Source organism: Chrysochloris asiatica, unplaced genomic scaffold (assembly GCF_000296735.1).
Source record: "Chrysochloris asiatica unplaced genomic scaffold, ChrAsi1.0 scaffold00018, whole genome shotgun sequence".
Taxonomy (NCBI): domain Eukaryota; kingdom Metazoa; phylum Chordata; class Mammalia; order Afrosoricida; family Chrysochloridae; genus Chrysochloris; species Chrysochloris asiatica.
Window position 1 is genome coordinate 978,240 of NW_006408536.1, and position 15,991 is coordinate 994,230.

Consider the following 15,991-nt stretch of genomic DNA (forward strand, 5'->3'; position numbering starts at 1 on the left):
CCTTCCCTTCTTCTTTTTCTCTCTTCCTCTTCCTCGATTTTATTGTTCTTCTCTCTCAACTGCGAAGTTTCTATAAAGGAAATTCAGTTACAATGTGCGTCAAGGAAAGGAAATTTATCATAATAATTAAGAATTATTGGACAGAAAAGGGGACAATTCACACAGATATATACAAAATTGAGTTTGAGTTCAGGCAAGTTAACTACCTACCAAAACAAAATAATACTCTCTAGAGGAACAGAATAGAAGCTGGATTCTGTACGTCCTTCTAGTCATAATATCCAGAATACATAAATGTGAAAATAAGAACCATACTCATGGGAAAAGACAATAAAAACAAACCACAAAACCCAATGCAATGAACAGGTATTTTTATTAGCTCAATTTATCATTTAAAATCTTCAGAAGTTTAAGTTTTTAAGCGTTTGTTTTTGTTGTTGTTGTTCCTTCACTTCATACATACTTCTCTTCTATACCATAGCACTTAGTGCAAGCATCTTGAAGATTTTCTGAAGATGATCTGCCTTGAACTAGCCCTCTAGTATTTCCCGATGAACTAGCTCTCTGCTTTCCTCAGTGGCATATAAGGTGTCATGGGTATCATTCTTTGATGATTTCTTCAGTAGGTGTGTCTGTACTAGAAGGTGCGCCATCATTATTACTGTGTCGATTGAAAGGTTCGTGGAATCATATGCCTGACCCCTTTTGAAAAATTCCTCAAGTGAAGTGATGAATCTGTTCATTTTTTGTTAAGCGAGGCTAAGTATATGATTTGTAATTCCAGCGGGTTATTCGCCAGCAGAGGTGACTCAAAAGCCTCATAAGCGTGTATAAGCAGTCTAATATTCTGGATAAATTAACAACATTCATTAACCTGGACAAGTATTCTTTTGGTTTGCGCCTTTCTCTTCTTTAGAGTATGACGTCTCTTGACTATAAAAATAATCAGAGCCACACAAACCAGGGTCTCCTAGGGAAACCTATAGCTACATGGAGTTTTTCTGTAGTATTTGGAACGTATCACCAAGAAAGTGTACAGTTGCTGAGGAGTGGCTGGGAAGAATTCTCCATGGCCGCCAGCAGGCCCACCAAGGCTCCCTAGGGTGCTGCTGCTCCACCTCTGGTTACCACTATCCTCCGGCCCTCAACTGAGCACTCAGAAACTTCTGGAGTGTTCTGTTGCTGACATAAACAATTGTCTGTCAACCAGGACAGTCAGTGGTTCTGGGGGGTTGAGGGAGGGAGGATGAGGACAGCTATGTTCTCTAAGACAGTATTTTCTAATTTGCTATCTGCTCACAGCACAAAGTCATGCTATTTTTACAGTACATTTGGAGAAGTCAAAAAGTTTGAGTGTGGGTAAAAGAGACCAGCCCATGAGCTCTGCTTACTCTAGGCCCCATCTGGCCTTCCAGGCAACAAAACAGTACTGTGCTATAATCCATTCTCTTCGTATTACAATGCAGAAAGCCATGTCCATGTCCCAGGATAAGACTCATTCTCCTAATTTGAAATTTACTTCTGTAGCATGGAAGCCTGATTTTGCCTACCAAGGCCATAACGATCTCCCTCCCCTAAAGGTTTTTTCTCTCTCTTGTGTTTGATCAGTACAGCAGGAAGGGGCCAAGAAATGAGGAGTCTCACCAGTGGTATTAACTAAGAAGACCTGGTTTTCAATCAAAAAAATTTAAATTGAAAATCAAACTCACTGCCACTGAGTTGATTCTGATTCATAGCGATCCTTTATAAGGTTTTAGATTTCAGGAGCAGAGAGCCTCATCTTTCTCCCACGGAACAATTCAAGCTGGTAGGCTTGAATTGCCAATTTTTTGGTTAGCAGCCCAACACCTAACCCAAGTACCACCAGGGCTCCTTCACTGAAGCTTAGGAGAAATCAGTTGGAACTAGCAATGTCTTAAATTTTCATGGATTTGCTGTGGAGCCAGTTGGTCCCCATTCAATCCAAATTTTCTGGATGGGGGAAACATTCTTCCAGGGTCACAGACTTCTTCTATCATGTGACCCTTTCATCCTTAGCATATGACTTCTAATCTACCAAGTCATCTTTAGAAGTGTGGAGAGAGTAAATCCTTCTTGTGAGAATTTGCCACTTTAGGCAGACTCAGGCCCAGAGCACCCTGTGTATCACCTAAGACTCTGCCATGAACAACTTTTCTTGTAATTTTACCCACAAAGGAAACAAAATAACCATAAGCCAAAGCTAGACTGGGGTTCCTGAAGGATGCTTAGATTCCTGCCACAAGTCCACCCATTGATGTACAGACTAGAGACTTGGGTCAGGCTTGTTACTAAGGGGAGAAAGTGGCCAAATGGTTGACAAAGTGACAATTGTTTCCTTTTATACTTAATTTGGAGTCCTGGTGTGGCATTGTAGGCTAAGTACCATACCACAAGGTGGGTTTGAACTGCAAGGTCAATGGTTCAAACTCACCAGTAACTCCTCAAAAACCCGATATAGAGTTGCTGTGAGTCAGAATGGACTCGACGGCACTTAACAACAAGAACAATACTTAGTTAATTTTTTAAAAAGGAAATTGTCATTTACACGTTTACAATCTGTTTTTGAAAATAAAAAAATTAGTGAAGAATCAGAATTCAAATTCTAAGAAATTAGAGAAAAACAGTGGTCGGGAGAACTATAAGGCTACAGTGATCCAGTGTGGTACTGGCAGTAGGATAGACACACAGACCAATGAAATAAAACTGAGAGTCCAGAAATAAACTCCTGTATCTATGGTTAGAAGCCCTGTTGTGGCACTGTTAGATAAGCACTGGACTTCTATCTGCAAGGTCCATGGTTCAAACCCACCAGTTGCTCCTAAGAAACCCTATATAGGGTAACGGAGTCAGAACCAACTCAGTGGCACTTAACACAACAACAACTTTTGTACATCCAAAGTGGAGGGGGTATGTGCCGTTGAGTCGGTTTTGACTCGTAGCAACCCAGTATAGGGTTTCTAAGAACAGCTGGTGGGTTTGAGCTGCAGAACTTGTGGTCACCAGTCCAGTGTTTCTCCTAGAGCACCACACCACAACTTACCAAAGGGGTAATATCCAGAATATGTAAAAAAACCCACAGCTCAACAACAGTCAACACAATTTTTAAAAATGGGTTAAGAACAAATAAATATTGCTCCAACAAGGATATACAAATAGCTGAAAAGCACATAAAAAGACAGTCAACATTATTTAGTCATTAAGAAAATGCAAATCAAAAATACAATGTGGTACCACTTTTAGAACCTATAAGATGGCTATAATTTAAAAAACACACCAAGCCTTAGTGAGAAATTGGACCACTCGTACATTAATGGTGAGATGGTAAAATGGCCCAGCTGCTGTAGAAAACAGTTTGGCCATTCCACAAAAAGTTAAACATAGAATTGCCATATAACCGAGCAATTCCACTCCTAGATATATACTAAAATAAGTGGAAACAATTATTCAAGCAGACACATGTATACCAATATTCAATGCAGCATTATTCTCTGAATTGCTTATCCCAGTATCTATGGCAGGCTGGCATGGTGGTTCTATAGTCATGGACAGAGAGTGGCACACATGAAAAGTCCAAGGTAGAACACAGGTGGTGCTTCCCTGGGCAGAGATAATCGATCTATCAGTATAGTCAATGACAACTAACTCATAAGTTTGCTGTTGGAGACAAGAATGTCCACTTAAACATAAGTCAGTTCCCTGACCTGTATATGTCCTCCAAGCCACCGATTCAAGCATTTATTAGGTGCCTGATTAGATCTGTGTTCAGTACAAACCTGCTATACTTTCAGTGAAGATTGAAAGTGTTTTCAGTAATTCAGTGTATAGCACTATGCCTGAAAAAAAAAAAGATTGTTCTTGTTAGGTGCTTTAGATTGTTGACGCATACCAACCTCATGTAACAGGGTAGAACTGTGCTCTAGGGATCCCAAGGCTGAATTTTTTTTTTTTTTTAACTTCTTACTTCGAATTGAGTGAAGGTTTACAGAGCAGATTATCAGCTTTACATTCAACAAATCATAAACTTTCTTTCATCTCAATGATTGTATTCCCTCCATGTAACAACAGTTATCCCACTTCCTCCTTGTGGGTCTTATTTCCATCCCACCCTCCTTCCCAGCCCTATTCAACTTTGACCTTGAATGGATGCCTTTTTGACCTTGAATGGTTGGCCATTCCATGGTGAGCTTACGTTACTAATGCTGCTGATTCCCCTATATACCTATTTACTGCTTGGCTGAAAATTGGGTCATGAGACTCAGTTCTGTTTCTCACCTGAAGGCCACAGTCTCAGGTTCCGCCAGCCTCCTTATGACCAGTAAGCCTGTTTTTTCCTCTTTTTTATTGTAATTTTGAGTTTTGTTCCACATTTTCTCACACTCTATCTGGGACCTCTTAACGTGATTCCATTCAGAGCAGTTGGTAGTGGTCATGATGGTGGTGGCTGTGTGCCGCCGTGGAATGACCCTGCATACGGTTTCAAGGCTATGAATCTTTACGGGACCAGAAAGCCTCATCTTTCCTCTTCAGTGTGGCTGGTAGGTTTGAACTGCTGACCTTGTAGTTAGCATCCCAAATTGTAACCCACTACGCTCTGGTAACATAGTGGTTACAAATCAGGCTGCTAACCTCAAGGTCGGCAGTTCGAAACTACCAGCTGTTTTGCGGGATAAAATGAGGCTTTGTGCTCTGGTAAAGATTTGCAGCCTTGGAAACCCTGTGCAGGGTCACTATGAATCAGAACCAATTCCACAGTACTTAACAACAACAACAACAACAACAATGCTACCAGGGTTCCTTGTTGGTAATGGTAGCTGGCTGGAATCTTTATAGGAACAGATTGCCAGACCTTGTCTCTCATGGAGCCTTTCGGTGGATTCAAACTACCAACCTTTAGGTTAGTACCAGAGAGTTTAACCATTGTACCAATAGGGCTCCTCAGAAAAATTGTTGGTATTGTTGTTAAGTGCCTTTGAGTTGCTTCCGATTCATAGCAGCCCTGTTAGGGTTTCCGAGGAGCAGCTAGTGGATTTGAACTGCCGACCTTACAGTTTAACAGTCCAGTGCTTACCCTGCAGAGCCACACCAGGACTTCTTTTTAAAAGTTGTTGTTGTTAAGTGCTGTCAAGTTGGTAGAGCAACACTGTGTAGGGTTTCCGAGGAGCGGCTGTTGGGTTTGAACCGCTGACCTTCTGATTAGCAGTCTGGTGCTTATCCTACAATGCCATACTAGGACTTCTTTTGGAAAAATAATTTTTGTTGTTAAGTGCCGTTCAGTCAGTTCTGACTTATAGCAACCCTGATAGGATCTCCAAGGAGTAGTTGGTGGGTTTGAACCACCAACCTTGTGGTTAACAGTCCAGTGCTTATCCTACAGTGTCACAGAACCGATTATTTGTAGAGTGACTAAATGAATACTCTAGAAATGCTGTGTCAGAGGAAAGAGGTGATGATGACTATTAAGGTATTGGCATTTATCAAGAGTTAACTCCATAATAAGCTCTGGAATAAAAATTATATCAATTATCTCTTTTAGTTCATCTATGAATAAGTACGCTACTGTTCCCATTTAACAGATGAGGAGAGTCACAGAGAATTTAAAAAGATGGGTAGTATATAGTTCATTGTTGTTGTTGTTGTTGTTAAGTGCCATCAAGTCGGTTCCGACCCATAGCGACCCTGTACAGGGTTTCCGAGGGTGTAAATCTTTACGGGAGTAGAAAGCCTTATCTTTCTCCCACAGAGCGGCTGGTAGTTTCGAACCGCTGACCTTAAGGTTCGCAGCCCGATTCGTAACCACTACGCTACCAGAGCTCCTTATAGTTCATACATACTTTAATCTATTTGGTCATCTAGAAATCAAAAATTCTAGTTTCAAAAATTCTAGTAACTGCATTAGAATTTGGGAGCACAATCAGAAATGGGAATTTCCAGATAGCCATTCTATTTGATGAGTGTCATCCCCTTGACTTGTGCAAGCAGACTGAGACTGGGATACTGACGAACAAACTGCATGAAAACCCACACACTCAAGTAATAAATCTGAGGATAAATTCATATTACAAAGCAGAACTGGGGGCTGCTGAGGACTCATGAGGTGCTAGTGAGATGTAAGGAATTTAAAAGAAAATGTGGTAGAAACCCCCACAAAGAGGACGTTTAAATTAGAAATAAAAGGATACTTCTCAGCAAAGGCATTGGAAAGTACATGAGCCAGACAGCTAAATCACACACTGCAAATTCCAGCTGCAATTCTGGACCAACAGACCTCTTTCTGGTCTATAAACTAAACAACTGTTTGGGAAACAGAGATTTTTTTCTGTCATATCCAATACCAACTTCCATTAACAGTAACATCACAATTAGCCACAGAATTGAGTTTGGAAGGTTAAATGTTGTTGGGGAGCACCCTGAGTTCCATATGGTCCTATTCCTTGACAAAAGAAGACTAAACTATTGAAAACTAGCTCAAGGATAATGAAGGAAAAAGTTGAGGTGTAGATTTACTCAGTTGAATTGGATAGTCTGTTGCTATCAGAGGTGACAGAGATTTGTGCACCTTGCATGTGACATCAATGCATGAAACCTCCAGTAGTAGTGATGATGACTTCTGTACAATTTTCCTTTTGGTCTTTCATACAGGATTGTCTTTGAAGGGTCTTGCAGTACAAATATAAGGTGTTATTAGTCAAGCTTTTGTCCACTGGGATTAGAGATCAGTCTGCCCTCGATTTCACACTAACTCCAGATCATTCCAAGTCTCTCTAATTTAGCAGAACGTCAGAGTTCAGATTACTCTAAATCAAGGATCAGTGAGTGTTTCCTGTAAAGAAGAGGATAGTAAATATTTTAGACTTTGCAGGCCACATACTGACTCTGTTGCATATTCTTTTGTTTTAATTTTTTAAAGCAACCCTTTAAAAACATAAAAAGCATTATTAGCTCAAGAATGCTACAAAAATAGTCTGTTGGTTAGATTTGGCCCTTGAGGCATAGTTTGCTGATCCTCTTACTAAATCATTGAAAAAGTGGATGTATGCGTGATAAATGTACAATAAGATATGTGCATAATTTAACACACATATAGTTTCATGTATGTGTTTGGTACATGAAATTGTTTGTTCTGTCTTTCACATTAAAAATAAATTCCTTCTAGGCAGTAAATTTACTAGTATATATATATATATTTTTTTTTTTTCCAATTCTCCAAAACAGCAAGAAATAAATTCAACACACTGTAGATCTCAATAAATACAGACTGACAAACTATTATAAAGAAATAACCTATGATAAAAGACCATGGCCGTGGAAAATCATATTTTCCTTTCTACTTAATGTGTAGAAATATGTGACATTCAACATGCAAGTCCGTGTACACCTATTATCATCAAGAATGACATTACCATTTGAATGAATGACTTACATCCTAAGCAGGGGTTTTTGAGTGCTTTCTTACATTATCCCCATATCAGTACTGACATTAGAAATATTTTTTTTTCCTTGCACAGAAAATATTTGCACTTAAGGGCAACATAGTAAACTGGTTTCAGATACTCCAGATTTCTTGATACCTGATAAAATAATATCTCAAAACTTACCATTTTACACAAAATCTGCCTATCATAGTATTTAACAAAGCAACAGAATGTGTATGATATATTTACTTTTATTTCTTACTTAACACTATGTGGTGGTAGTGGTGGTTATGTGTTGTGGAGTCAATTTCAACTCCTAGTGATCCTGCAGTGGTTCCAGGCTGTAAATCTTTACAGGAGCCCAAAGCATCATCTTTATCCCATGGAACGGCTGATAGAGTCTAACTGCTGACCTTGCAATTAACAGCTCAATTTGTAACCACTACACTACCAGGGTTCTTTTAACACTGTGTGGGTATCTACATTAATCAAGGGAAAGGACAGAAGTTCCGGTTTTGGAGGCAGCAGAGCAAAGTCAGGTATGACAAGCTCTGTGGGGGAGGGGCTGAAAACCCAGAGAAGCTGCTCTCTCATGGAACAGCACCAGAGCGCTGGATCTAGCATAAGGGTCAAGGTGTCAGTTTCCTGTAACCACCAGTGGAAAAATCATGGTATAAAGGGAAATATTGTAATGTAGGAATTGGTCAAGACACGGGACTTCCTCAGCGGCCATCCTGCCCGGGCGGAGATCAAAGGATGGGGCTACTGCCAGACCAGCACAGGGAACCAGCACTAAAAGCAGCACAGTGACATTTGCAAAAGGAGGTGTGGGGGGATTCTACACAATTTTTCCTCCTCTTCCCTGTCACACCTTCTTTGCCCAGCCCAGATGCCTTCAGGCAGGTGGGTGCATATACCCCAAAAAGTCCAGTGTTGAGACCACAGCTTTCCCACAGCACAGAGAGAAAGAGCCCCCATCGGTCCAAGGGCAAATTCTTTGGCTGCTGCTTTGGACTTCTGCCTGTGGGTCCCAGCCCTAAAGTTAACTTGTGCAGGACCCTTTACTCCTGCCTATCCAGCAAGAAAAAAATCAAGTTTGGCCTGACAGACAAACCATATGAACAATCTGTAAAACCCCAACATAAAAAGACACAACTATTTCAAGAATTATGCTGTGCACATGCAGATACTGAACTGACATTCAGAGACAAAAATAGTAGACAATCTTTCTCCCATTAACTTCTTGATATCTATCTGTGCACCTCTACAATGGTGACTAGGGGAGGAACCTGAGCAAGTGGACACCCCTCCCCACTACTGGAGGATTCTATGGTGCACACACCCTGCCTGTGTAGCAAGGCAACTGGACAGTCGGCTACAGTTTGATTTTTGTTTCAAAGTGGTGGTTTTTGTCTTTGTTTTTATATTGTTTCTGCTTTTGGGCCTTTTGATCATACATTTTTCCTGGAGGTGGGGGATTTTTCTCCCTACTTTACCCAAGAGCAGTCAGCAATCATGGCCATATAGCCAAGCTACAAGCATACCCCATAATATTCCACCATTGAGACAAGAGTCAATAACAGCTGTTAAGCATTACATGTGAAAATGAAAGCCTATCGTCTCCTGATCATATCCACCAGGAGACACACAGTAAGCTTAATAACACAGCAACAAACATCCATTTAAGCATTAAAAACCCACATAAGTACTATAAATGACCAACAAAATACAATAAAAGCTATCAAAACATGTTCAAAAAGAGAAAAGAGTAACTGAGACAAATGAGCTGGAGACAGACAAAAGCTTTCCAGAAGAGGAAGAGCAGGTTTTGGATTTGCCTGAGAAAGAATTCAGAAGAATGATATGGAAACAAATTCAAATGCTCCACAAAGGGGTGGAAGAAAACAAGGAAGACATCAGGAAAGTACTACAAGAGCAATCAAACAAGATCAATACAGCATTGGAAACAATTCAAAACGTGCAAAAAGAGGTTCAGATGATTAATAATGAAATATCAGAAATGGACAATACATTGAAAGGGGAAAAGAGCAGAATTGAAGAGATAGAAGCCAGAACCAGTGAGCTGGAAGACAAATCTCTCAATACTGCTAAGATAGAAAAGCAACTGAAAAAAGGATAAAAAAATCTGAAGAGAGTCTTAAGATCCATGCTGCATAACATGAAGAGGAACAACTTAAGAATTACTGTCATTCCAGAACAGGAAGAATTAGAGGAGTCCACAGAGGAGATAGTTGAAGAGCTTCCAGAAGAAAATTTCCCTAATATCTTGAAAGATGAGAAGATATACATTCAAGAAGCTGAATGTACCCCAGGAAGGATAGACCCAAAAAGAAAATCACCAAGGCATATAATAATCAAGCTCACGGAAATCAAAGACAAGGAGAGAAACCTAAAAGCATTCAGGGAAAAGAGAAATGTTACTTACAAAGGCAAGCAAATAATATTAAGCTCTGACTATTCAGCAGAAACCATGCAGGCAAGAAGGCAATGGGGAGACATATACAAAATCCTAAAAGAAAAACTGCCAGCCAAGAATCATCTATCCAGCAAAACTGTCAGTCAAATACAATGGTGCAATCAAATCACTCCATGATAAACAGAATCTAAGAGATTGTGTCAGAACCAATCCAGCACTTAAAAACATCCTAAAGGGAATTCGTTGGACTGAAAACCAACAAGAACAGACAACAACCAGAGATTAACAGGCGTGGCAGCACCACCTGGAACTCAGTCAATAGATAGCAGAGTCCAGAACAGAACAAAACTGAAACAACGAATTCAAAGGAGCTGGGAGGTCAACCAAAGCTCAAAATAATAATGTCAAAGAAGGGAAAAATGTAGGAACAGAGATCCAGGTGGTGAGGATGTCAGGTAGATTACAGGATACAATAGATTGTCTTAAATGGAGGGAAAACTTAATAGAGTATAAGGTAATCTCAAAGAAAATTAATACTTCACAATTTACCATGAAAATGAACTTCTAAGCAGAATAAGCAAACATGACACTAAGAAGAAACTGACAAGAATAGCACAAAAAACACAGACTGCATAAGAAGGCATGCAGAACATGCACTACCAAAAAATTAACATAATGGGAGGCAATTAATTCATACCTATGGATAATTACATTGAATGTCAATGGATTGAATGCACCAGTGAAGAGACAGAGTGGCAGATTGGATAAGAAAACAAGACCCTTCAATATGCCGTCTGCAAGAGACACACCTTATACACAAAGACAAAAACAGACTTAAAGTTAAAGGATGGGGGAAAAAAAAAAAAAGCTAACTGCAACAATAAACAAGCAGGAGTGGCAATACTAATCTCTGATAAAGTAAACTTTAAGACAAAAACCAGCATAAGAGATAAAGAAGAACACTATTTCATGATCAAAGGATCAATTGAGCAAGATGACATAACCATAATAAATATATACGCTCCCAATGAAACAGCACCAAGATATATGAAGCAAACCTTACTAGAATTGAAGAAAGAAATAGATAAAGCTACACTTATATAGTGGGAGATTTTAATATGCCACTTTTGAAAAGGGACAGAACAACCAGAAAGAAACTCAACAAAGTTACAGAGGAACTAAACAACACAATCAAACAACTTGACCTCATAGATGTATACAGACCATTCAACCCAACAACAGCACAATATACATTCTTTTCCAGTGCACATGGAACATTCTCCAGAATTGACCATGTGTTAGGTCACAAAGCAATCCTTCATAAATTTACAAACATCAAAATACTGCAAAGCATCTTTTCAGACCACAATGCTATAAAACTAGAAATCAGCAATAAGCAGACCAAAGAAATAAAGTCGAATACATGGAAACTGAATAACACACTGCTGAAAAGCAACTGGGTAAAAGAAGAAATTAAATGTGAATTCACAAAGTTCCTAGAAACAAACGAGAATGAAAACACAACATACCAAAATCTTTGGGACATGGGGAAAGCAGTGCTGAGATGACAATTTATTGCGGTAAATGCGCACATCCAAAAAGAGGAAAGAAACAAAGGAAGGAACTGAAGGTTTCAGAACAGATAATGCATCTAGGAATTAGAACCACCCTAGGAGTCCAAGTGTGGTGCTGTGGGTTAGTGCACCAGACTGCCAAGCCGTTTGAACTGCAAGGTCGGTGGTTCAAGCTTACCAGCTGCTCCTCGAAAACCGTATACAGGTCGCTATGGGTCAGAACTGACTCGCAGCACTTAACAACAACAACAATTAACTTTCTATTAATCTTTTTTTTAATCATATCTTGACTGCAGGATCTAGTCAGGCTTTTTTGTGCCTCTGGACTTGATTTATTTATTTACCATCACTACATTGGAGAGCCATGTATTCTTGTCATGCATTTTTTAAAAACTACTGCTGAAGCATTTTCACATTCAGTACTATAATAAACGTTTTATTGTTGAACTCCAGTATGTTCTCCTTTCCTCTAAAGATACCTGAAGTTATGTACCACTGAGGATAAAATACAGTCTTCCTAGTTTGCAAAGTTTTTATTTGTTAAAGTTCAAAATGCCAGCACTATGTGATAAGCTTTCATACAAGATGTTGACAACAGAAGTCAGTATGCACCCATCCAGTCTGTGCTTCGCCATTTCTTTTTGCTGTTATTCACAGTTGGGTCATGCAATTGTCTTACACTTTCCTTCAGATCACCACCTTATTCCACTTATGGTTTCAAAGGTAATTTTCAAGGGTGAGAAATGAAAAAGATGGGACACAGGGAAACTGCACTCTGTCCTATTGTCTTTGTCCCTTTATACTAGTTCTTGGTCTTGTTCTGATGCCAACTTCAGCAGTGCATCCTTTCAGCAGTGTTGCTAGTGGGATTCTGGGAATGCAGACCACACAGGGTTACACTATTAGAGGAGGTAACACCAAAATGACTATAAAAATTTTGTGCAGTGTCACAGCAGAAATTGTTTTATATATAAAAAATCCCTGTAGTTATTTATAACAACAACAAACAAAAAACGTTTTCATAATTCCAGTTTACATGTATCAATATACCTCAAACTCTAAAACTTGATGCTAATTTACTTTTTAAATCTTGTAATGTACTCAGGTCAGAGCTGTCATTGTTACCCAACTGCAATGCTGTGTTGACTCACGAGGTTTAGTCAGCAAGCACTACAAACACGTGCTGTTGTTTGCATTGCTGCTGATGGTTTATAGTAGCATATTTTGTCAAATAGTTTGGTGTCTTAGCAACAATAGTTAGTTAGTATTTGTATAGTATTTGTATAGTATTACTATAGTTAGTATTTGTGAATCAATATTAATAACTTTTTTTGAGAATAAAGTAGTAATTGAAGGAAAAGGAAAAAAAATTTAAAAAGACTTCCACTCAGTTACTAATAATGTTGTAACTAATGTGCTAAATTAAAGTAGAAAGATTTTGCAAAACCATTTTGTTGTTAATATTCATATAATCTGAGAAATATTACATTTAAGCAGCTTTTAACTATATCACATATTATTCTATGATTAAAATCAATAATAAACATTATTAAGGATTCTGTATGGTATAGTACGGGAGGAAGTCCATGGGAGAGTGACACCCTGAGTTACCACATTGGTTCACACCTCACACCACCATTAATGACACCACAGCATTTCCTACTCAGTTCTACACTCAGCAAATTACTTTGTCTCTTTTCCTTACTTCTCGCCTCAAATCTAAACAGGTGACATGTTTGTAATACACATTTATAACCCCTTTAAAAACCCAAAAGTTCTCAATTTGCTTCCAAAGTTATATCTAAGCATCTGTCCCGTGATTTCAAGGTCTTCCATAAGCTGATGCGTCTTACTAGCTAAGTGATTTATTACTATACTATAAATGTGACTAAAAGTTTGTAGAGCTTGTAGAAAGCCAGTCCGTTAACTGCTGATAATAGATATGCATAGTTCAGAATCTACCAGGGGAGAAAAAAAACGAAAAACATTTTGTTCCCCAGCTATACTTGGGATAAGCATGTAGGAAACCGTTCTATATCCTGTCTCCCCATCTTTGGCTTCCCAAAGGTGGCCTCCGTCAGAGTCCCCGGTCCATCCCAGGGTCTGTACCTTTAGAGTCTTCAGAATGAAACATTCAAAGGTCATACTTTTCTCACCATGATCAACAACTATCAAAGCATACTTTTTTATGTACTATTACACTGAATCGGGCTGCTAACCTCAGGGTCAGCAGTTCGAAACTACCAGCTGTTCAGCAGAAGAAAGATGAGGCTTTCTGTTCCCGTAAGGATTTACAGCCTCGGAAACCCTGTACAGGGTCGCTTTGAGTTGGAACCAACTCCACAGCATATAACAACAACAACACTGAGAAAGTCTCTATTTTCTCTATCCAACCAATAAAGAATGAAGAACATCTTGCCACATTTATTCTCAAGTAATTATTTCATCTTGTTGGTACCTTTAATTTATTTGATATGACTTTTCTATTCAGTGTCTTCTCAATTCCTATCACATGACTGGTTTAAGTGCCATAGAGTCAGTTCTGACTCGTAGAGACCCTGTACGAGGTTTCCTAGGAGCAGCTGGTAGATTTGAACCACCCACCTTATGGTTTACAGTCCAGTGCTTATCCTACAATGCCCCACCAGGAGTACAAATGATTGCGTGGGACCATGCCAATCGGATATACAGAGCTCTAACTCTGGGATTGGTTAGTCATGTCATCCCACTATACTTAAAAAGAGCCATCTCAGAAGCAGGAATAGACATTCCTAGGACTGCCAAGAAAGAAGAGCATGAGTGAAGCATGAGATCCCTACCTAGAAAAGTGATGATAGTAGAGAGAGACACAGTAGCTGTGGGCTTCTAGGCTCATGGACCCAGTAAAACTGAGTGCCTACAGATAGGGGGCTACCTTGCCAAATGTGCCCTTTGGGCATTTACAGATAGGCTAAAGGGCCTTTGTAATACTTTCCCAAGCAGGGAAGATGCCAAGGGGCCACATGGCTGAGAGGCTAAAGACAAGAGCAAAGTGTGCCTGCAGTATGGCAGAGAAGAGGCCTCCTGACTGGATAACTGCTATTTCCTGAGTAGTTTCTGGTCCTACATTGTACCCTGTTCACTTCCTTAATAAGCCCCATAATCCCGAGTATTGTTATGAGTTCTGTGTGGTCATTGCAATGGCTTATGGAACCCAGATGTGAAGCAGAGAGTGCTGTGGGAAGAATGGTTGGTGTTAGAATAGAGGAAAGAAGGTTGTAGGGTGGAAGCATGTCTGACCTCCACTTCATAGGATTCTGCCTTTGGCTGGTTTTGAGTTTGATTATCCTTCCCCCTTGTGAAGTCAGACATGGCACCCACACGATTTTTATATCACCTCAATGACATCCAGAAATTCCAGGTTCATTCAAGATTCACCAACTTGACTTAATGTGTTTTTCTGTCACAGAATTCCTGTTATTCTGTTTAATCCAGTCCTTCAGAGCTTGGCTCCATCCTAAGATGCATGGAACCTTCATTTCCAATTATTTATCCCTGCCTAACAACTACCTAGTGTGGTGCTGTGGGTTATTGTGCCAGACTGAAAAGCCGTTTGAGCTGCAAAATTGGTGGTTCAAGCTCACCAGCTGCTCCTCGGAAACCCTATACAGGGTCGCTATGGGTCGGCATAGATTCTACAGCACTTAACAACAACAACAACAATCACCCAAACGTAGTGGCATCAAATAGGAAACATTTTGATGAAGGTTTTGTGGCTCAGGAATTTGGGCAGGCTCCACTAGGGATAAAGCATTTTCATTCTATAATGTCTGGGGTCTCAGTTTGGTGACTTCAATGACTAGAGTGATTGGGATTGCTCAGTTGGGGCCCTATGTCTTATAAGTCAAGTCTGGCGGCTGTCTGTTTCCCTTATTCTTTTTTTTTTTTTCTGATAAGACTAAATTTGTTCAATATCCTAGTAAAAGTTTTCATTATAAGTATCCAATAGTATAAAAAGTACAAAACAGATTTAAGATTTCTAATATATTAATACAAAGTGCATGACTGCATACAGTAACCCTACAGGCAAAGAGAGGTGGAAGGGGAGAAGAAGACTATGGTTGCGGTCTAGTAATAAATAAATAAATAAAGACATAGAGATGATCCATATTATAGTATAGCCTACCACCAATACTGCAGCCAAATGTACAAAACAAAATAAGAGAAAGACGGAGAAAAGAAACCATTTCAAATACAACTCAGTATGAAGACGGTAAGTCTGGGACTCTTGTAATACACCTCAAAGGCTGTGGGAGAGCCACCCAACTCACCATGTGATCTGTGCATATGGTGGTACATAGCATGGAGGTTTTCGCTAAAAGAAAGAAATATAAAAACTTCAGTTTAGAACTATAAAACTATAGAATGTCCATAAATATTGGCTCACTCCTTATTGATATTTATACTATCCAGTTTTTTAAATGCAGTTTTAAAAATAAACACTGCATATTGTTACTATTAAGGTAGGCAAAATGCTCCTCCCTCAATTACGAACTCTTAACTGGTGA